Genomic DNA, 22,886 nt, shown 5'->3' with positions numbered 1-22,886 from the left:
TTGCAAACAAATAGTAAGTCTTGGTTAAAAACAAAACAAAACTCCAAGGCTACCGATTAGACAGCTGCTTGAAAGGACTGCCATACAGCAGCCACGGAAAGTTCAAGGAAATTTGTTGGATTTCTCCATTCCAAATTGGTTCTATTTCCTACCCTCTTTCTTATTTCCAAAGGGAAAAAACCAGAGTTAATGCTCATGTGATCCAAAGCTGAAGTTACCATGACAGTAAGCTGCCTGCAAGTCAGTTTTTTCAGCACATGTTTTCAGGTGTTAGAGGGGCTTTTTCAAAACTTTACTTTGCCTCAAGCATCTGTCATTTTCCCAGACAGATTAAGGTGCCACAGCTGTTTTACTGAACAGCACCAAAAAAGAAAGAAAGAAAGAAAAAGATGTAAAATGTTTCTGATCAGTGCCAATCAGTGCCAAGTGCTTATATTCTGAAGGAGAAAGAGTCTGTTCAAGTTCTGAGTGGCACTGCAAAATTGCCAGAAGAATAACAACCTTATATTGTTTTCTACTGCACTGTATTTTCTTCTGCATCTCTCATACACTATTTCATCTGAATGTAATACCATTTATCTTTTCTAGTCATATTCTGGTTCAGACAGCAAAAGCTATTAAATATATTTCCCTAGCTATCAATATTTATTTACCTCTACAAATTTAGCCTGTTTTTTCATAAACTATGCAAAATATGTACCTTACGTTTTTCCATAATTCCCCCAAACTAAGAGAAAAAAGATATCTTATAAACACATCTAAAAGCAAAATAAAATAATAATAATAATAATAATAATAATAATAATAATAATCAAAAGAACAAACAGGTAAATTCCAGCAGCAGATGAAAAATCACACGATAGAAAAGCAAAATTAAGCCATTCTATCAAAATATCTGAACACTGAAAAATAAAACTAATAAAAATGTCTGGATATATACAATGAAGTTTTCATCTGGTAATTAAAGCATATCAAGAGTCACGAAAATAAAATTAAAATTATTCATGAACTTTTTAGCTGTTTGGAGGAAACCACGGAGGGGAGGTGAAGGAAAATGGAGCATCATGTCTGATGCTATGAATATGCTTTGAATATAGCACAAGACATTGTACCCCAGCCTTCTCCCCTCCCTGGCCCTGCTGGCACACCTTTTCTCCTTTTCTCAGAGGCTGAATTTCAACCTTAGAGAGGAAACTGGTGCAGTTCTTTCTGCATCAGCTATGAGGGGGCAGGGTAGGGGCTCTGAATAATCAAATGGCTCCAGACACTATCAGTAAGCCATGGCATTGTGCCCTAACAGCACATTGGATACCCATAAGCTTCGAAATTCTGAGGAAGATGGGCATTCTGTGCAGGCCATAAGAGTGAGGAGGCCCTCTTCGTTTCTGTCCTCCTGCCTCCAAGCCAGCCGACTTTGTCTGCTTAGCTGCAGCATTTGGGACAGGGAGAAAACAAGACTGAAACACCACCAGGATGCATTATACCCTGCCAGTCCCAGTCTCCTCCCTTTCCCCCAGAAAATCCCCTTCATCCCTTGACTGTGGTTACTCTTAAGACTTTAGAGAAGCAGCAAGCACAGTTTTTTCCACATCTGCTGCACTGGGGAAGAGTGACCTGAGTGCAGCTCTGCTGCAACAAGACTAGGGGTCTTTTCTGACTTTAGCGAAAGGCCAGGGGGTGGCACAATCATTCAAACTTCATATTCAGGAAGCTGCTTTAAAACAGACTTAGGGCATCATAATATGCCTATTTAAACAGGAAGAAAGGCATACATGTTGCAGTACTTGCCAGTAGTGCACCATTTTTCCATGTAAACATACCTGGGAGCATACCTGAAGGCTGTTTATCCACCTAAACTATCTAGGAAAGCAACTATTCTTCAGGATTTCCAGCAGATTTTCCAGATCACCTGCAACCTGAGCCTTATAAACATAGAAGGACCAAGAGATCATTTAGTCCCACATTCTGTTCACACAGGAAGTGTCATTCATCTGGAGATTCCAAGGATTTAACTTAGAACCTGCTGTATGCAAAACATATGCTCCATCTTTCCAAGCCCAACCATAAGCTAGCATTCCCTGCAAGGTGTTGGAGAAATTTATCACGGATTCAAATGAATTCAGATTTCTATTAAAATGACCTATGGATTCTGGAGCAAACCAGTATGTTCTGAGTCATGTGGACCAGCAGGCTAACTACCATTGGTGCAAGTACGTATTTGGAAACAACAATGACATTCTCACACATGACTAAAAAAGAAAAAAAAATTGATTCTGTCAGTTAGCAGACAATGGAATGAAAGACAATCCACAAAACAGATAACATAACAGATCCAACAAAATCTGTGTACCCCTATGGATATGGAGGTGTGGGTAGCCCTAGGCCCTGATCCAGAATGTGCTTCCAATCCAGATTGGAGGCCCAGGCTTAAATTCCACTGAAAATCACCATCAGGTTGCCCTTTGTCCAAAGAAGCTGCTTACTTCAAACAGCTCTTCCAAGGGTGAATAGCAGCTGGGGGTAATTTTTGAGCAAGATATTGGTACAGGTTCTGTCCACTTTGTCTTCAAAATAAAACTAGGCACATGAAACATACTTTTTAAGAAGTTTGAAAAGCCAAAACTGTGCCTATTCACAGAGACAGTTGGATGTCAAGTAAGTGTTTGATTTCTTAATTTTGAATAATCTGGTGGGGACTCATGGCAACAGCCGGGTTCCCTCCAAGTCAGTCCAAGCACACTTTGGGGCCAGACACTCTGCCAAGTGAAAGCATAATTGTCTCTCAGATTGTCTGAACATCTGGAGGCAGGACCCAGGTTTGCAGTCTTGGATCCAATGTAACACCAACAACCAGTTTGATCAGAATGAGAAAATGTGTCATCAAAGGTGGAGAGGCTTATCAGACCTGCTGCTCAGAAAATGTTCCATCTTTTTAGCCCAAAAAAATTAGAACTTCAGGTCCATCCAGTCTAATTCCAGCTCGCAAAAGACTAACCTATGCACACAGCAAAATACATTACTAGGAAAAGGGCAAGGGTTAAAGACTGCCTTAAAACAGAGCAGAGGAAATATCAGGGTTTTGCACTTAAGGTCAGGCAGATAGTTTGTTATATCTTACAATGGAAATGAATTGAGCTATAGATATGATGAAGAATTGTGTATTGGTAACTACTCTAGAGAATTATTTTCCTGACTTTCAAAAGTCCACCTTTGCTATTTTTATGAAACTTTTCACACAAATAGGGTTTTGTTTTCTTTGTTTCACTGTATTTTATTTCCTGCTCTCAGAATGCTTTCAGCATGCTTTCAGAAATGTTACTCTTTCATGCTTGTTTTTGTGCCCAAAGGCATAGATTGTGCTTTCAATAACTTGCTTTTCTTATTATTCAACTTTGAAGTGTAGACTGGAGTTCCAGATCTACCTGAAGTGCCCCAAAGGACATACTTACCACTGAAGTAACCTTATCACCTTTGATTCCAAGTTTGTTTCAGAAAATCTGATGTTCTTGGAAGCACTACTTTTAAGTAAACAAAAGAAATCCCAAATAAGCAAGAGTCCTGTCCAAACATGTGAAGCGCTTAAAACTGAAGGTACGCAAGAAAAAGGGAAAACAGGATAAGACATTCTCTGTTTCATCATCATGAATGACAACAACAATGTAAGGGTTTGTTTGGCATCTTAAAGAAATGTTTTCAGTCAGCACTCCACATCCTGGTACTCTCCAGATGTCTTAGACCAGAGGAGGACTACTTCTGGTCCACAGGTCTAATCCAGACAATGGATGGTTGGTGCTCTCCACATAATGACATACTTTCCTTGCTATCCACATGATGATGTTCAGCTCCCAACCTTCCCAAGAAAAGTTCATAAAGCAAGTCAGTCTAGCAGAAGAGCCGTCCAACAGAATTACAGCAAGAAAGCTATTGCTGAAGAGAGGACCAGGTGCCAACTGAGAAGTTTTATAGAAAATGCTGATACCTCAGCTCTTCCTAGCTTGATCTAATGCATGCTCCTTCCTCATGAGTAAACCCCAATGATATAGAACATACTGCCGGACAAGTTCTGCATCTCCAGTTCTGAGCCTGAAGCAGCTGAATGGGGGCAGCCCAGATGTTTAGGCTTCTTCAGTGTCACAACCTCCTTGAGTGAGGCATTGTTCCCAGTGGCAGTTTTACAAAGACTGTCAAGCATTCTTTGATTTCCCCTGACTCTCACAACCTCTAGGATCCCCAGCCTCTTCTGAGGTTTTGTCAAGTTCCAGAGCTGTCCTTGCAGGACCATAACAGCTTGCACCATCCATGGAAATTCCCCTTCATCTTCAAGTGTCTTAATTCCCATCCCCACTTCCTGGCCTGGGAAAGGACAATCCTGTTTATTTCCAGTCATTGATGGGGTCCCAATCAGAAATTAGACACAACAAGGAGATGCCCTGCATTCAAGAACTTGCAATGCCATTTGCAGCCCTGTTCGGACACAAGTGCTGGAAGGAGGTACTCAGCTTGGTCAAGACTTGCATGCCCAGGCCTGCAAACCCAGCCAAGTCCCCTTCCATGCTGCTCACACCCTGCCTGCGATATGAGCAGCACAGGAAGGAGGTCCTTGAAATGGCTGGGGTTTTCATGACCCTGTTCTTGCAGTCACCAGCCATTCTCCAAGCATAGAGGGATTTGGAGTTCCCAAGCTTGAGGAAAGTAGTTGGTGGGATAAAACACGATGTTGCTGGAACTATAGGGCTTTGAGGTGGGATCTGTCCCTTGACATCATCCAGTCAGGCAGTTCAATCCAGACCCTAGACCAAAATAGGTTGACCCCTTGCTTTGGCCCCTTGCTTTGGACTGCAACTGCCAGAAATCCTCACCACTGGCCATGCTGGCTGGAACTGATAAGGGAGATTAAATTGAAAACACTGGAAGACCACCAGATTGGGAGAGTCTACTTTAGATTCAAAGAACACTAACTTCGGGCATGCAACTGGGCTTGAGTTTCCTTGAGAGCTCTTCAGTTCTACCTTACTGTCATTACTGGAAATTAGAAGATCTGGAAATGGATCCAGATTTAGGCACAGGTAACTGTGCTAGAGGAAACAGACTTCCTCACCCATCCCATTCAGCAAATTTTCCACATAGAGTTGGGGTAGCCTGCTGAGTGAGTGAGCTGCGATGCTGGAGGGAAAGAGGATTGCTGCTGGAATTCAATTCATCATATTCAGACAAGGAAAAAGGCAGCTTCCTTGCTCCATCCCATTGTTTGCCACTCCACATTCTGAAGATAATTATTCACATTTGTTTTATTTATTTTTTTCAAAATGAAGTCTTCTAAACAAGGAAATAGGAAACAATAACACCACTTAAAGAGGTTTTGTAAGGTTTGCAGAAGATAATGGCATGCAGGAAAGGAATCTGTCAGCAGTATCCAATGCTGGCAGTCACCCACCAGCCCTAAGCATGGTGTGCCAACAGGACAGCTAGCACAATGGGGATTACTGCTTGCTAGCACAGCCCAGGAAAATAACTAGAACTAACATTTCTATAAGGTGGCAAGTCAACAGAGCTCCTTTTTGCAAGCCATGCTGATTTGCCCCTTTCTGCTAGTTTCCAGTTGTTCTAGTTAGCACTAGTTTTGCAAGGCAGTAGCAGTCATTCCTACTAGTGCAGCAACAGCATCAGATACTGCCCTATTTTTTCTAACTGCCTTGTCCACAGGAGCCACAAAACCTGAGAAGAGCTTGACAGCAGATTCCTGCAACATACTTTATATCACGATATTTGTTTAGAATGGACCAGAAAATTGGACAATGATTGAGCAGTTAATGGCCTTTTTAAAATTCTGAGCATCGGAATAGAAGTCAACATTAATGAGATATTTTCCTGCTGGACATCAGTTTCAGCACACTGCTTTGACAGCAAGATAATTTGCTATGGATAACAAACATCCTTTTCCAGCAAAACGTGCTATCAGCAGGAAAGCTGGAACAAATGACATATAAAGCCACTGATGGTAGCTATTCAGGTTATAAACAGCTGTCAGTGTTCTTTTGTTGTTTGTTTGTTTTTGTTTTATGGAGGAGATTTGGCTATTGCAAGCAATTCAATTAATGTTGCTAAATCTGGGATTGTCTGCAGGGATACCAATTAGTAGTGCATTTATTGATGGTTCCAATTTCTCAATAGATTAATAAATTGACTTTTAGTTTCATAGGGAACCCAAAGATAACTACCTGTGGAAATGGAAATGTGTGCTTGTCATAATTCTAGTTCTGTTCATCTTCAGGGCAGCTCAAAAGTAAACATCTTTCTCAGTTTTGAGAAAACCTGTATAATGTGCAATCCTATGGCCTCTGGACATTATCTGGGAGGTCATAGGATTCTTTGGAGTCTCAGCTCCAAGGTCCTAGGATGAAACTTAAAATGTGAACCTAAAATGCATTGGATTGAGTAAATCGTTTTTAGTACACCTCAGAGGATTTTTCTGCTCCCTCATTGCCTTTGGACTGTTTCTTCTGCAGATCTTCCCTGTTCCTGACAGAACTAACATTCCCTCCAATTCTGTGTTTTACATCCATTTAAGAAGAACTGCAAGCATTGTTACTTAAGCAAGATGACATTGGCATTTATTTTGCCATTTGTACCCTTACTGAGAAGCTAGGGAGCAAACAAGCTGTCTGAGCTGTGAGGCAAAGTAAACATTGTAGGAGCTTCATAATGATGCAGCTTTAGCAGAATCAGAACACAGGCCACATTTATAGGACATAAAGATCCATTTCAGAAATACCACTGCTGGGGTGCAGAGCATTGGGAAGCCCAGCTTCTACTACCAGAGATGCCCATTGAAGTCATTGCACTTTCATCCCCAGTGGTCCTCCCTCTTTGAATACCTTCCATACCACCACCACCACCACCACACCACCAGCACCACCACCACCATCTTCATCATAAACATCATCGTCATCATCATGGACATCTTCCTTTAAAATCCACCCTGTTGAGCTTAATTGCTTTTGCAACTTAGTTGCACTTTGGCAATGGTAGAGCAAGCTTTTTGAAGGGAACAAGCCTTATTATATCCAGCAAGGAAAAGGACACCACAGTAATCCTAGTATTTTAGAGACTAACTAATTTTCAACCTTCACCGCAGGGGCTCTAATATGTGTTCAGAGTGACAACAGTTCATAGACAATTTGTGACTTATTTTTATTATTATTTAACTTTCCCTGCCTCCAAATTTGGCTTCCACTGAGATCAAAGAGATAATGCATGCACATATTTCAGCACCACTGGCATTAAATAGGCTTTAGAAACTGATAAAAGCAATCTGAATCCTTTGTTAATCAAAGAAATTCTGCAGCTTTTGGGCTTCAGTCTTTGCCTAATTATATTCATGATCACATGTTGAGCTTTAGGGGATTTTTCTTAATTATGCCCAGAAACTGACATTTCTGTTCAAAACTGGTATTTCATCTGGAATTTACCTTTTATGTTCATCTACCCAGTACTCTCTACTCTGACAATGGTCAGGTCTCTCTATGGATGCAGCCACAAGACTATCTCAATTCTGTTCTTTCAGAATCTGTTTGGCTGGGAATGCCAGGGACTGAGCCTGGGATGTTCTGCATGCATTGCCTGGTACATCACAGCAAGCAAACTTGTGCAGTTTCCATGGTGCACAGATTTTAGCCCCAAGTTAGCAATCAGAGGAACACACGGTTCCCATAGCAAGGTGGTTTCCATGCTCCCCACTCCTCCAGCTCTCGCCACACATCCTGGCAGTCCAGGATGAAATCTCATTCCTTATGTCATTGCCTCCTATGGGCCTTAGCAGCCTCACCCTGATTAGCTTACTGCTTTGATGCAGATTCTCTTGCTTACCCTCCTGAATGGGGTTGCACCTCTGCAGTGGTTTCTAGCCACTCCAGCCCCTAAAAGAATTATGATTAAACCATAACAACACATTGGCTGTTATTTTCCCTCCATGCATTTACCCACTTGTTCCCTGTTTCCAAAGTAAACAGGGAGACAGGCTCACCACTCAGCCAGTAGGAACAAAGCAGGTCTTGGCATGTATGCTGCCAGGGAGCTGTTGATACTAGAGAATGGACGGTCGAGTGGGGGCTTCTATTGCCACCGTTTTCATGGGACTCTATGGTATTCCCATACCACCAATGGTAAAATGGAGATCCTGGGTCCATACAACCAGAGAAACTTCAATGGAGTGTAGAAACCTTAGACCAATTATTTTTTCCATAGTTTTGGGAAACTAAAGGTGCCACCCAGAAAGGCCCCAATTAAGTCCAGATGACACGACGCATCAGCAAGTGGAAGAAATCACCATGGTTTTTCATGCAGTGCAAACTTGTTCAATGTGTGCCCTCTTCTTCCACTAAACTAGGACTCCTCCTAGTTTTCCTACCTTTCCAGCGAGGCAGAGGAGCTGTCCAGTAATATGATCACAGAGAAAGTAATAGGAACAAATTTTGCTTCAGCAAGCACTAGACCCAAACTGAGCAACTTTATAGGAGACAATGCTGCCTTATTCCTTTCCTGCCATGTCATCATGATTTGATCATGTCAGCTTTGATCCAGTACACAGGAAAAAATAAGCTTCCTTCTCTTGAATAGGGATCAGGACTAGAGGCATCATTACCACTGCAGCCTGGGTTTCCAGCCAAAAATGCTGCTGCCTCTGTTCCATGGGGTCTGTGTGAGAGCTGAGGGTGTAGCTTCCTTGACTGAGGTTTCCACTGGAGTTTTGGTCTCTGCTCTTTGTATCTGTTGGATCCACTCTGTCAATATTAGGGTTGGTAGTAAGATTCATCTATTTCTGAGATGGTTCTGACAGGAAGATGATAGGATATCTCTCTCTCTCTCTCTCTCTCTCTCTCTCTCTCTCTCTCTCTCTCTCTCTCTCTCTCACACACACACACACACACTTTTGGAGTTGGAACACTGTTCATCACACCATGGCTATTTCCTGCAAGTGATATGGGGACTTTCTGCTCCAAGAAAGAGAAGAGCGTCAGAGGACTGGTGTGTTCCCTGCAGCTGAGGGAGAGAGGGCTAGCAGGGAGCCTTTCTCCAACTTAACTGCCTGCTTGCTCTTTCTTTGAAGGAGAGAATGAATAAGCCTGTATGAGAAGGAAGAGTCACTCTTTTCCACTTAAGATTTTTTCCCTTTTGAAATCTCTGGACTTTGTGGCCAATTCTGTCCTTGCACCATTTTTAAAGAGTTGGATGGCTGAGTCATCCTGGTAAGGGCTAGTGCTTTTGTCTGGCCTGTGGAGAAAATGAGATCACACCACCAGAGCACAGATGGGAATCCAGGAGACACGATGAGATGAGGGTTTATATGGAGCAACTTTCCCTGCCTCATTACAGTTCCTATAACTTCCTTGTAAAGGAAGTCCCTTATAAAGGAACTTAGAGTTTCTGCTTACCACTTCATAGTCGTAGGAAATGATTAAGTGGGAAAGAGTATGGGGCAATCACTTGTATTTGGCAGTCTCCTCAGGCAAGTGAACTCCAGACGAAAGGAAAAGATCAACCATTTTTCTTTGGTCTGACACTGAACAGTTTATGTTTACAACACCAGAAATGGGGTAGGTATGTCTTGTTTTGGCTGCAACAGGTTCTATCATAAAGGAGAAAGCTTATCTATATGGAGACAGGATTTATAGGAAAATTCATAGATGATATTGTATCATTTACAGCTTTTCTGATGCAAGCTATGCCAGATTCTACAACATATTCTCCACTGATGTAGAACATTTACTTGGGGAATGTAGGAGATACTCACCAAATGATGTTAATTGGAAGAGCCTTCACAAAGAACAAATCTAAACCTAAGTGAGATGTATTGGTCATCAGCAATTGTACTTAATTATCAAAAAGCTTTTCCCAGTGTCTACTCTCTCCTTTAAGCTCCAGTGGATTTATACAGGTACATAACCTCATGAAAATCAAGCCCACTTCATACAAGCAAATTATGTATGAAAAGAAAACAATAATTATTGTATTTTCTTGATTAAGCATGTGAACAGTTTTCCGCAGAACAAAACTTAATTCACATTAGTCTAAGTTCTATAGACATTACTACAAATTTGTAGGTAGATGCATTTATAGTCCCAAATGTAAGGAAGAAGAAACAGCTGCTTGCTTGAATTACAAATTAATTGAAAGGACTTGAGAAGATATAGGTGTCATTGAGTCATTTGTTTAACAACTGTCATTTTTAACAATTATTCATAATTATCATTATAGTTTGTGAATGTACACAAACATGGCTGAATGGAAAACAAGAAGTGGATCCTGCTGATCAAACTAACTGTAAGAACATTATAAGAAATATATAATGAGCTAGGGTAGGCAATACATGACTACACAAACAGCCAGATACAGAACACCAAGAAAGGAAATGTTGGAAGTGATCGATCAATAGTTTAGTTTGGTGCAGAGATACAAAGAGAACTATGAAAGCAGCTTACCAACCAACTCAAAACTCAGGGAAATGATTCACTCTGTGCAACTACTTAAAAATGGAATTTATTAGAAACACAGTGGGTCAAATTAATTGAGGTATTCCAGTTCATTGGGGTAATGAATGTGGAGTTGAAATATAGGTCACAAAAAATCCAACACAGCCATGTTTGGTTAACCTTGGACAAGTCATTGTCTCTAAACTCTGTTACTGATCTGTAAAATGGGCATGATCATGCCTTCTTTCATAGTACTTTTTCAGTGCAACAAGAGCTCTTCATGAAGCACTTGACACTCTGTGACCTTGTAGCGATGGTACATTTAAATATAGGTAGACCTATTTTCAAATTTGCTTTGTTTGCCTTGCTTGTTTCTGCCACTACCAAAACCTTAAGGATGAAGTCACTCCTATTGCCTCTGAAGACTGTGGTTTCCAGAACAATATGAGGGATATGAGGGAAAGCTTTTTATTTATGTAAGCCGTCCCGAGGCATTAAGCAATGGGACAGCATAGAAACCCTCTAAATAAATAAATAAATTTCAAAGCAACTTATTTGTGTGTGGGCAACCTAGTACCTTACATCATGATAAAAAAAAGTCCTTAGAAAAAAAGACATATTACCATTGAAAGAATGCCAGATTTGTTTGTTTTTTTTTCACCCTTCTTCTGTGATGGAACTTGTAGCAGCCAAAGCAACCAGAGTTCAGTTTCCATATTCTGCTTCATGTATGTGGCACTGTCTTCCGATTCTGGCCTTAATATATACAGAGCTTAACAATCCTCTTGCCAGAACCCAAAATCTGATACTGTAGAGCACTATTTTATAACTTTTACAAAATTTGATTAGCAAAATTATCAAGAACTAGAGCTGAGATGAACTGGTCATAAGTTCCAGCCCTGTACCTACAAGGCCTAGGAAGGCTTGCTGTGGTCTGTTGTAGTTTGGTCTTGTGTTTTATATGATATAAATTTGAAGCTCTTCTGAAATTTTGGCCTGCAACTCCCATCACCTCTCGCCAACAGATCCGATAGGAGAACTGGTGGGAGCAGTTTATCAAAATCCCTGTACAGTCACAAGTTGTCCACCAGGTCCACCCAGGTCCAAAGAAACCATCAGAGAATATTACACATTCCATTCAAGTGGTCAGAAGGGACTCTCTTGCTACCTTGCCACAGTTTTTTGAGGGACCTTCCAGTTTATTTCCTTAAAGATCACTGATGAAAGAAAGAATCTGCAGAGCAAATCCAACAGGGAAGTAATGGATAAACTCCCAAAGTAAAAGATGGGAGTAGATTTCCTCATTCATTTTTCTTGGCAGGTTTTTCAAAATAGTCCCCTGAAAACCAATCTTCCCTACTGGAATAGTTGAAGCTAGTTGAGGGGAAACAATTCTGTGGCTTCTTGGGGGAATGTACAGGCCTTGGATCCAGTTGCTCCGGACTGGCCCAACCTGTCCCTGTTACATCCCATTTTGAGTCTACCACTGGCAAGAGTAAAGCAGGGAATTTAGTGACACCTGTGGATGATCTCTGCGATAGACATGCTTCCCATCTTGGCAGAGCTCCTTTCTACCTGACCCCTACTAGCCCAAGGATAGGGGAATTGAGATTGGTCTGTTCACTGGAATTTAAATGCAGTATTATGAAACTACCAAAAAAGTTGCAATAAGGTTCTGAAACATCAGCAGGGAGAGGTGGAATGAATCTCCAACGATGATCAATTTCTTTAAGTGAATGTGAAGAGTGAATGCAACATTTATAGAACAAAAGCCCCTGTTATATTGGGCTGTATACTCAATATTTCTGCCGCTACACAAGAGATGGTTCTACACAGAAAACATTTCTACAGGCAAACAAAATACTTGCTATCTTGACAAATGGAACTGGATGGAGCAATTAAAGTCCCATTTTTCCAAAATACTTTGCCTAACTTCCTACACTTTGCCTGAGGGACTGTCAAACTTTTTTATTGATCACTGACTAGAATATGACAGAGTTTTGAAACATGGTGCTTTTCACCATAGTGTAAAATGTCTCACTCAGAAGAAAACTAATTTTATATACCTCCAGTGCTGGAAACCTCAGGAAGCAGAAAATCATGAAGAGAATAAACCATGCCTGAAACAGAATTTAAAGTAAGGATAAATCGTGTTTGTGAGCTTCTTTGTTTGAGAGGCAGTGCCTTGTCACTGGCAGCTCCCCAACTGTGGATTTATTTATTTATTTATTTATTTATTTATTTAGAACATTTTTATGCCACCCCCATTGCAGAAAGCCTCGGGGCGGCTTACAAAGCAGGATAAAACAAACATAGAATAAACATTAAAAATTCGGAGCATCTCAGCTGTATCATAAAACCAATAAATAAAAACAACAGTTAACAATTAAAATATCATTTAAATAAAACCTTGGGAAATTTATGCAGCCTCTTCATTCTTAAATTTCAGGCCACCAGCAAGGCTATTCACTTTCACAGAGCTTTGAAGGAAATTAAGCAGTGGCTGGTTTAGCATTCTAACACTTCATGGTGGTGCTGGTGTTCTTTCTCCTCACTGCATGCTGTTTACCAACCTGCAGGGGAAGCGACAAGGAAGAAAAAGCAGTTCAAAGAGGGCAATTTTCATAAGAAAATGCCTGGCCCCCTTGATTATGTGAATCTCTGAGCTTCCTGGCCAAGGAGAGAGACTAGAACGCGGATCTCCTGTCCCAGTCCTGCATCTAACCGGTAGACCACACGTTAGAATATAGTGGCATGACCAAGTGCCATTGTAGTCTGCCTTCTTTGGATTCCGTAGAACAGTTCCTACAAAATCTGTCTGTTCATACTGATTTATGCAGGAAATCCAGTGTAGTGCAGTTGCTAGAGTATCGGACTTTGGCCTGAAACTTACACAGATCAGTCTGCGGGAAAAGACATAAGCCGAGGGTGCTCAGACTTGCTCAACAGAAGACCCACACAGGGTAAATGTCAGATGTTTGAGAGCTGCTAGCGGCAAGTAGGTGCTCACAGGAGGCAGGCAGTGAGCAGGAAGAGGGTACGTATGGGGGGCAGCATTGGGCAGCAAGCGGACACTGGAGGGCAGTGGCCACTTGGTGAGTGGCAAGAATCACGGGAACTTCATGAAACTCTTTGAGTTTATTCTGTGCCTTTGAGTTTATTCTGTGTTTTGGTTTGCCCACCCCTGGGATATGTGATGCATGTACACTGGAAAGTACACAGAGGCACACCAGGAAAATATCAAAGTGACTGAACAATACATGCAACTTTTGCATAAGTACAAATCGATCTTTTTAACTGTGCCATGCTAAGATTTTTCTTAAGGCTGAACTGTGGGTCTGCTATGAAAAGCCAAAATGATAAAGCATAACAACTACATAATTTACCTGCATAATAGTCTAAATAAGAGCCACCGTCTTTTTAGTGTGTTTCTGTCAATATCAGGCATAATACAATGTTAGGGAAACAGAGTGTACTTACATATAGTACTGAAACGGAGCCATACATAAACTCAGTAATCAACCTGTATTCTTTTACTTTCCTCCAATTTGTTTCACCCATTTTATTTTGCTTTCAATACACTAAATGTGGTGCTTCTAAGTCTTTTATTGACATGGCATCAGGAAGCTGCAGAAGCCTATTTTTTCCCAAGAATTTGCAGCTGTTATCCTTATCTTTAATACCACTACTGTTCATGCTGTCCGCACAAAGATTGCTTTTTATTAGGAATGATGATACATAAAAAGGCCAAACAGTAAATACAGTGGTGGAAAGAATGAAGATGGCTTTGGACCTGCAAATCTGGAAGGATGCAAAATAAAAATCAGCAGGCAAAAAGGAATGAATTCTTTTTCTTTTTTTTCCTTTCTGAAAAAAACAACATTCAATGAAGTTGAAAAGGAAACCAATTTTACAAAACATTATGTGTATTTAACATATAGCCTTGGTTATACTTCCAGGTAAATAGATGTAGGATTGCACTGTAAATCATAAAACTGCTAATTGCTACAACAGCATTTCTTAAATATAACCTGGCCAGGGTACATGTTATGGTGACCATATAGCATATGCCGTTATTTTTTCTTTAATTAAGATGCAGATCTATGCATGCTTAGGATCCTTATGCATGTTAAGATACAAACGTTCTACAGCATCATTGGCTCTGGAATGTACAGATTTGTAGAACTGCAGTCTAAATATGCATATTGACTATACCCTCGTATATGGCAGAGGGGCCATTCCTACTGGGAATACAGCATGTGGGTGAGGAAGCTTATCTCTTTACCACAGTTCACATCCACACAAACTGATAGTAGCAGGTTTGGAAAAACATTCTTATTGGCACCATAGGGATTTTTTGTTTTCTAAGCCTCCTAGCCAAGTGGAAATCATTTTCATTGGGGTTTCTTGAAGAAATAAACCTGCCCTCCACAAATATAATATTTTATCTGATGATATGGAGAGGGTGGATGGATGCAAACTATGCAGACATTGAACAACATGTGAAGAGGATCAAAGGCCAACTGTGGCCAGCATGTGCTGCTCTGATGCTCCCCAGATGAATGGCTGATTCATGTATGTCAGATGGAATCCTCTGCATGTACATATTTATTTATTTATTTATTTATTTATGTGTTTGTTTGTTTATACACATATTGATAAGCCACCTATAACTTCTGAGGCCTTCCTGGGCAGCTTACAATACATTAAGCATATTAAAACATAATAAACACATCTAAAAACTAACAAATTGAAACATCCATAAAAACAGTATAAAAAGGCTCATATCATTCAGGGGCGAAGCATTCAAAAACATTGAAAAAGGTATGTCTTTGCCTGGTGTCGAAAAGAAAATAAGGAAGTATGCTTAGAGAGCTCCTACACACCAGGGATAACCCTGCTTGGCCAGGGCCTCTTCATGTGCCTCGAAATTCTCCACATCTACATCTGTGAGCCCAGCGAACTTTTTACAGTGTACCTCAAATGGATAATCATAACTGGGAAGTCTGCTGGATGTTGGCATGCAGCAATAGTCATGACCAGGGCAAAACCAGTCGCTGTGGTTCCACAGCCCTGTCCTCACAGGGGATGCACTGAGAACAGGGGAGGACCCCCTGCCCCCACTTCCACTGGAAACTCAGGGCAGGCATTCTGGAAACATCCATGATACTGAATCCGCAATAAGTGAGTTTCTAGATGGATCTACTGGAAACAAGAGGGTGCAGTTTGAAGGGTTGCCCACATCATTATATTATCTTTTACCTTGAGGGAATGCCTCATTGTCTCCACTCACACTCTTTTCCATATTTCTAAATAGAGCAATATTTAGGGAGATTTGTTAAAGATGGGAGAATTAGAAGTGTTTTATCTGCCAAGTGTTTTATCTCCCTTGCAGGAAACCAAACTGCCACAGTAAAGTACAGAAAATGCAGTACATCAATTGGGTAAAATTGTTAACTGCTCATGGACAATTTCCCATGGAAAGACTAATTGGTCTGACTAATTCAAAATCTGCTTCTGATTTGCTGTCAGGAGAGATTAGCTTATCAATATGGGCAAACCTCAATTATTCCAATAAGAATGACCTCTGTTCTGTTCTGTTCTGTTCTGTTCTGTTCATTAATGGTACAGTCTGATGACTTCTGGCCATAGGATTTTTGGATAGTTACAAGGTCCTGAAATTCTGATGTGAGACTCCAAAGGCCAAGCCCTTCTTCGCTGCTCTCACAGTCCAGAAGGAAAGAATCATACTGGCCACCTCTTTGTGGCCACAAATGGCCCTGGAAAAAAGGAGAAGGAGTATACTAGAGGGCAGAGAGGAGAGGAGGCTGGTACCCTATCTCAATGGTGCACCAACCATTTAAATAAATGCAGGACGCAAGGTTGAAATGTGGCATGTACTTGACTCCATGCATTGGATGTACATAAACCTCCATGTTCAGGGATTTAACTGCATTGAGGATAGAGGTTATGGGATTGTGCTCAAAGGAAGTGAACGTTTGGCCCCTAAACTTCATCAGGAGGGGACCCAGGATACTTCAGATTGCCTGATTTGAGACTAGAAAATTAATTTCTACTTGGGAATCTGGACTCTGACTGCTTTCTCTCCCACCCATCCACTCAAAGTCAACCCTATCCTTAAAATTTGTAAATCGTCCTTCATCCATTATCAATTCAAGAACATTTTTAAGAATCCAATATATAAAAAGCATATAGTTACCAACTGAATGGCGATGATGATGATGATGCAATAACTCTTCCACCAGGAAATCAAACAATTACACAACAATTAATTAATTTTAAAGTATTTGCAATGAAATTCTGCTATTTGTCTGCCTCAAACAAAGCTACTGGAAATAGTGGAGTAAAAATGGCTGAAAAGCAAGCTTTAAAGCAATGCCATACCCAAATAAATGAAAAGGTATTTTGCATCATTACACTGTTGGTTTCAGATAGATTTTACATTCAAATTTTGAATTGGTTTATCTTGAGTATAGCAATATGTTACAACCGTTTAAACATGTTATGTCAATCAATCAGTTTCAGAGCCTCTTTGGGAATTAGTGCATATTACATTATAAAGTACTGTGCAGAGTCAATTCTGAACTGATGCCTTAGACATTTTATCATCACAAATCTATATTTAACAATATCCTCTATGCAATGGTTCAACTACTAACAGCAGCATTCTTTATCAATAAACAACCATTTCAGTTCCGTTTCTATCACTGAAGGCATAAGCATCATTATGTGATACATAAACAAATAAGTCATTTAAAGAGTTTCAAGCATTAAACTGGAAGTGTTGATTTCTAGGCATCTAAGTGTTTTGAAGTACAATTTCTTACAAATTGACCATGCTGGCTGGGACTTACAGGAATTGTAGACAGAAACATCAGGAAGGCACCATGTTGAGAAATCCGCTATAAGCACATCAAGAAATAGTACTGCAGCTGAGACTGAATCAATTCATTCAGAAACTAGGAAGAATATTCTACAGCCCAGTTCTGTATCCTTCAATACCTTCAGAAAGATTCATTTGACATTGAAAGAGTAATTGCAGCTGTCAGTCTTTCAAATTCAAGTCATCAAAACATCTGGATTAGTTCTCACTCTGATAGAGCTGGGAATAATTTATTAAAGAGTACAAAAGAATGGAATAAACAATGAAGCATAAACCACGAGTGGAGCAAAAAAGAAGGTAGAGTTTGGTAGGAGTTCACAACATTTCAAAGCAAAAGGAAATATATTATATGACACAATTCAGCCTACTTGCTTTGGATTATACACAGACCTTAATATCATGGTCTAATTTAGGGAAATTTTAAATGTAATTTTGTATATGTCCTATAAAGCACCTGTATGAGACTAGCTGTTCTAGTCACATTTTGCTGTTTGAAACCTGTAGCAGCAGCAAAAGACAATGACGACATGGACTAATGAGCTGCAGTTACATGAGGCCACATGGGCATCAGGCTGGACATCCTGAATATTACAGCAATATGACAATGAAACTAATTGCCTAGGGAGATTGTGGACTCTACCACATTAGAGGCATTCAAGATACAGCTGGACTGCCATCTGAGAGGGAAGGTTTAACTTGGAGTCCTGCACTGAGCAGGGGTTGGACCTGATGGCCCTCTGACCCCTTCCAACTCCAATATTCCATCATTCTAAGAGATGAAAGCATTGCTGAACTGTGATCCAAACACCTCACCATATAAAAATCTTTCATATTCCAGTAGTGTAAAAAATGTTTATTCTGGAAGATTAGTTTGTCAAAAGACGCTACCCCTGTGCAAGCATTAGCTCTGGGCACACTAGGCTAAAGGTTGGATGGGGAGATAGTCACATATGCTTACTCCTGTCTCCCAAATCTCTGTCCCTTCTTGTTCAGTCATCACTCATCCTATGCTGAGAAAGATCTGAAGGGGACACAGCTTGGGCACACTTGAATGCAAGCAGAGCCTTTCAGGTTGTTTTAACTGCTGTTTATATTCTTTTTATTCTTCCCAGAGGGGCTCAGGTCTCTGAAATCCCTTTTATTATCAGCACTAGCACGATTTCTCTTCAATTTTGCCCAGAGTTAGAGAGGCTGATTTGCTCCTACTGTTCTTTTGGAGAGTGAGGCAAAATTCTTTTGAAAGAAAGTGAATTAATACAACATAAAAAGTTTCCCCACCTTTATTGGGTGACCATTTATAAATTGCCAAAAGAGAGGAAATTGGTCATCAAAAAAGAAGGCAGTGAGTGGCATCAGTTTTTAACATGCTACTTTATATGTATAAATGTCCATTTAGAAATCATTCATATAATTCTCATAGAAAGATTTTACAGCTTACCCTAATGAGGAAATCTGTGACCAGCTGTGTGCTTTGCGTAGTCTGCTCTGTAGGTGCTGTTGATCCCCAGCCTCAAGGCCAAGCTTTATAGCTCTTTAGTCAATTATCCAAAAACGGAAAAGAAAAAGAAAGCCTGCCAGTTTAAAAAAACAAAGTTCAGGTTATCTCATGTTGGGTAGCCAGTGATGATGGTGTGCAGCATCCCACACTCTGCTTGCCTACAGCTTCTCTTCTAGGCACCCTCAACTTTCCCTTGGTCTATCAGACCCAAATCCAAAATGGGAGGATAGACTGCCCAGGATATGTCCCAAGTTGTCATAGTCCTATATCGCTTTCTGATGTATTGCTGGAGGAATCCTCCTTTGAGTTGAGTCATGCCTGCTTGTTGCTTCCATCAGGTAACTATAAAAGAGACTATGTGGAAGCAGCCTGGTGCCTAACTAACATTAGTTAGGAGAAAACACAAATTCTGTGCTCATATCAAATATATGGGAGAACCACTGAACTTAGGAACTAGTAATCTGTGCTGACAAGAAAGGCTGTCAGCATAAACAAAGATATTCAAAAACACAAGGGTCAAAAGGCTTGTGTAAAGGACACTTCAGTGGAAACATGGCTTATCAGCAAACTCAAACATCCTGAAGACATGCAGCGAAGAAAAGGTCATTGATAACATGACTGAGAGAAATATTTGTGTAGCATAATGAAGCAAGAGACCTGACCTGAATAGATTTCAGCAGCTAAATAAATATAAAATGCATCTGAAGAGGAAAGGCAACTTCAAAATGGAATTATGGACACAATAAGCAGTGGGAAGATGCTGGAATTGAAGTGGTAAAGCAAATTCCTGAGCATACAGCCTTATCAAAAATGTAATTACAATGCCCTTTTGTAAAATGGGAGGAATATCCAGGGAAGGAGAAAAAAATATAATACCTCCCCATTGTTACTTCCTCTGGTATGGTTGTTTTTATTGTTATTTATTGTTATGGATGTTTATTGCTCCTCTCATGGATTTTTTAATGGCTGCCTGTCTTTCATGTTTTATGTGGTAGATTCTTCCTTGTGAGTTTGAGTCTAAAAGGAAGATTAGAAATATCAGAAAAGTAGCTATAAAAATAAAAATATTGTGGGTTGAATACAAACTAAGTTAGCTGAACTTTAGTTCCACCAAAATTAATAGTTACATTAGACTTGGCTAAAAAATTCCGCTCCATGGCTTACAAATTTCAGTGAGACAAAAGTGTGACCAACTTACAACCAAGCTGTATCCAACAGTGTCATTTTGTCAAAGGGAGATAAAAGTGCTAGTGGAATGTATCCCCAACAGCTTCTCATATGTGCCTCCAAATCTATTCTGGAATGCTTGGATCTGTCCAGAGCAGGAGGGAGGAGCTATACGGAAGAGGAGAGCACAGGAGATTCATCACAGGAGCATGTTTTTAACATAGGCACAGAGAATGCATGTGACTTTGTTTTCTCTGGTTCACAGAATAGGAAATATGATAGTGAGAGGGCATTAATGGCATGTTAAGGAGGATGAATATCACCCAAGAAGCAAGCCCGCTCAAGTGATTGAAGTCGTCCTGCGTGAACAGCACTTCCATCAATATACTTTGTTCAATATAAGAGTGTTCAATATTATTGCTTTCAGGCATAAACTTATTACCCAGAGAACTGGGTAGACATTGAGTTAGACATTACATAATTCCAGGATTCTGCTTCATGACAGAAAAAGTTTTACTCTGTAACTGTTGGGATTAATGTCTTCATTAACCAAGCATCTGGGTTCCCCGTTACATTAGGGCATAATGTCAAGTACTTCCATAAGAAATAGAGGCTAAGAAAACAAGATACTTTCTTGTTTCAAATGGAACATAACATTTGAGCAGAAAGATTCTACAGATAGAACAGCAGAAGAATCCTGAAGGATTTAGAATGCTGTTCTTTTCCACATTTGACACATTCACTGGAGTGTGAATTCATCACAATGAATTAAAATTATTTCATAATTTTTCACTGAATAAAGACTTTTTGACTGGTGAAGAAAATACCATTTTTAAAAAATCCATTCTGAAGAAATTATCTGAAAAGGTATTTTGAGACCTTGTTTTAAGTTTCATTTGTTCACTGTTATAATAAGCAGTCTCAACAGCTATTTTAAAACTATTCCAATTGTAATGTTTCCCAAGTTTTCATTACAATTAAAGTAACACTTTGGAGAATAAGTAATGGTTCCAGATACATCTGGCTGCACAATTTAGCAGTGATGCCAAGTAGAAAGAGAGTTACAAGACTGTGCAAACTTCTTGCAAAAATCCAGGTGTGTTGGACTTCTTCCGGTTGGACTTCTCAGGGATCTTTCTCCAGCTGTGGGCAGGGCTAAAGGAAAAGGGGGCATGATCAAGAATAACAGCATATTTTACTTTGCAGTTCAAACTTCCAGTAACTAAGCCTTATGAAGGGCATTTCTAACTTTTAGAACTTTTAGGGAGAAGACTGCAAAGAAACCAGCATTCATTTACGGGCATGTGTACTAGACTGTATGTTTAGTTCATTTACAATATGTAATTTTCTCTGTCTTTCTATACTCATAGATTGTGAATATGATATTTTAAACTTGCATTACCTCAATGTCTGGTTATCGTGCATTGCTTAGCTCTGTTTCATTATGGATTTTTACATATTCTGCTGTATTATTTTGGATATAAATGCTTCCATTTTCCAGCAACATTTGCAATTTTTGTTCTGACCGTTTTATGATCAATTTTGCAACTGCGTCTGTGTTTGGAATGCTACTCCTTTCTGTTTAACTTAAATGGCCTGACATGATCTTCAGAATCTCATCATGGCCTCCACAATTATGACCACCAAGTGTTTAACACCAGTTCAAAGTGTTGATGTTGATTTTTAAACTCCTAAATGCAAGAGTACATAAAGGAACTCATATCCCTATATGTACCCTATCATACCCTGAAGTCATAGCCAGAAACACACCTCCAAGTGTCCCATCAAAGGAAGCTAGGTGGGTGACTGCAAGAGACAAGGTCTTCTCAGTTGTGGCACCCAGCTTACAGAATGCCTCCCCAAAGAAACATCTACATTGTTGTCCTTTTGGTGCCAGATCTTTTCTCTTTGGAATTTCAGGAACCTAGTTCTAGAACATAAGAACAGCCATGCTGGATCAGAGCAAACGTCCATCAAGTCCAGCGTTCTGTATAAATGGTGTTGCCCACAGGGCTCCAGCGGCAGGATGGGTGCAGGACCTCCTTCTGCCCAGGTCCTCAGCAACTGGTATATGCAGGCATGGCACCTCTGGTAAAGGAGAAAGCACATGGCCCACAAGCGGCTTTTCAGTAGCTAGACAAGGCATATAAATCCAGTAGCAGATTTATATGTCTTCTTATCCAATCCTTGGATGTTTTGCATTATACTTTAATGTTTCAAATAGTTGTACTACATTTGCAACTGCAAGGCATTTTAAACCTTTAGCTGTTTATAGTTACCCAGATAACATTTGTTATCCGAGTAAAAAATACATAAATAAGAATTTCCCTAAAATTATGTGGGCTCTAAAATTAACAATGAATGTCACTAACACATCACAGTGTACCTGTATACAAGGTGCTGAAAAAAATAAAATAGCTCCTAGCTAATATGCCCACTACACTTCCAAGGACATTTTTTTTAAATATGCAGTGAAACATCCTATTTTTGAAGCTCATTATCACAATCTGCACTTCTGTATGATGGCAAATGGCTAAGATAGAATTAACTTTGCTTGCTTGCAATTTCTACTTTTAAATAAGTCTGCACACATCAGCCCTCCAACTGTGCTGGTTGTTATGGTGCTAAGTTGTCATAGAAATGAAAGGTGGAAACAAATTGCATTTCTTTGCAAAACAATCACTGTCAGTACCTTTAAACACTCTTGGGAGAAGGAATAAAATACATGTTTGAAAAAACTCACACTGTCTTTTCAAAGTGGATCTTTTATTGTTTCACTGCACCATCTTTAAACATACTCATAATCACATTTCCTGAAGATATGTTGCATTTTGTTTGAGCTATTTTA

General features: G+C 40.0%; 1 long non-coding RNA gene across 1 annotated transcript in view; it reads right to left on the bottom strand.

Moving 5' to 3' along the window:
* The window catches only part of LOC123021577, a 190,456-nt gene extending 171,200 nt beyond the window's left edge, over positions 1-19,256 (bottom strand). The window contains exon 1 of the long non-coding RNA XR_006414350.1: positions 18,812-19,256. This is a non-coding gene — a long non-coding RNA (uncharacterized LOC123021577). The remainder of the gene's footprint in view (positions 1-18,811) is intronic.
* Between the last annotated feature and the right edge of the window lie 3,630 nt (positions 19,257-22,886).

The sequence above is a fragment of the Varanus komodoensis genome, unplaced genomic scaffold (assembly GCF_004798865.1).
Source record: "Varanus komodoensis strain SLA01 unplaced genomic scaffold, ASM479886v1 scaffold17, whole genome shotgun sequence".
Taxonomy (NCBI): Eukaryota; Metazoa; Chordata; class Lepidosauria; order Squamata; family Varanidae; genus Varanus; species Varanus komodoensis.
This window is presented reverse-complemented; position numbering and strand designations above follow the sequence as displayed.